Source organism: Echinops telfairi, unplaced genomic scaffold (assembly GCF_000313985.2).
Source record: "Echinops telfairi isolate 266 unplaced genomic scaffold, ASM31398v2 ScPeMD7_3533;HRSCAF=4204_0, whole genome shotgun sequence".
In the NCBI taxonomy this organism is placed as follows: domain Eukaryota; kingdom Metazoa; phylum Chordata; class Mammalia; order Afrosoricida; family Tenrecidae; genus Echinops; species Echinops telfairi.
Window position 1 is genome coordinate 31,064,841 of NW_022107431.1, and position 1,743 is coordinate 31,066,583.

Genomic DNA, 1,743 nt, shown 5'->3' on the forward strand with positions numbered 1-1,743 from the left:
CCCTCCTGTCTCATTATTTTTAAGCCTCTTCATCTCCCTTGCCTTATAGACCCATATAGTCATAGTTATTTGTTTTTTCAGTCACTTAAATATTTTTTCATATGTCATTTCCTTTTGAATTTCATAGTTTTGGGGTGTATGAATCTGTTTCTTGATTCTGCAGACTCTCACCCATAATGGTTTACTTCTATTTATTTTGTAACTTTTTATGTGTGTCTAAGAACTTGATTGAACAGGTTTTATTTTGTGTGGATCTGATATGTCCTAGATTTTAGGTCTATACTTTCAGATAAAACCTATGGGGTTTTTTTCCTGCTATAGCTTGAGAGACATTTGATTGTTAATACGAGGTTCAAATATCTGCTCATGTAAGCACTCGGATAATAATCAAAGAGGCATAAGATAAAACTAAAAAAAATCAAGAGTCATATGATAAAAAGAAAAAAATACCTTCACTGCCACCAAGTGACCCTATAGGACAGAGTAGAACTGCCCCTGTGAGCTTTTGAGACTACAACTTTTTAAAAAATAATTATATTGGGAACTCTTAGCGATATTATAACAATCTACAATTCAGTTAGATCAAGCATAATTTTACAATTGCTACCACTATCAGTTTCAAAACATTTTCATTCTTCTTGAGCTATTTGATATCAGCTTCCCTTTATCCCCTCTCTCCCCTACCCTCAGAACCCTTATTATTATATTGTATATTATTATTATTATTTGCTGTCTCTTACACCATCCAATATATCCATTCACCTAAAATTCTGTTATACATTCTCCTCAAGTGGGATTATACAGCCTCATTGCTACCAGCTCCCCCTGCCCCCTTTCCACCCCACCCCTTCCCATACCCTCATGGAATAATTACTCCCTTTACTGTTACTGAGGGGTTACCTATCTTGGCTTTCATGCATGCAATGTTCTTAATTATACAAATGAACACATGCAAGTCTAACAAGATTAATGAGGTAAAACAAAGACCATAATAGTAAGGGGCGGGAATATTAAAGAATTAGAGGATAGTTATGTGTTTCATCAGTGCTATACTGCTCCCTGGATTTATCATCCCTTTCTTGTGGCCCTTCTGTGAAGAATTGTCCAATTGTCTTACAGGTGGGTTTGGGGTCTCTACTTTGTCCATGCTCCTTTGCCTCAATTCCATTGCTTCCTTTTGAACTTCTGATACCTATCCCCATCTACACCTCATGATCACACAGGCTGGTGTGCTTCTTCCATGTGGGCTTTGTTGCTTCCCTGATAGATGGCCAGTTGTTTAACTTCAAGCCTTATATCTTTTAGTAGCTGGCACCATCAGCTTTCTTTGAGACAGTTGCTTATGCACTTGTTTTGTCTTCAGCAATCATTTCTGGAAGATGAGTATCATACAGTGCCACATTATTAGAACAAATCTTTCTTGTACTGAGGTAAGATTTAAGTAGAGTCCCAAAGTCCATCTGCTTCTTTGTTATATATATAGACAAATACACCTATCTATATATCTATGTCTATATATAATTTTAACTTTCTTCTTCTTTGCTCTTTTTCTCTTTTATTTCCTCCTGACCCACTATCATGTTTACCCATCTTTCACCTCCTGGCAATTCCTCTCAGATATATTTCAATTGATCAAACTCAACCAGGATCCCTACACCCTCCTCACCGTCAATTTTAGAACCCTTGCTATTCCCCTGTCCCTGTCATTATTGGCTCACCACTCACCTCCCCCTGCCACCTTAT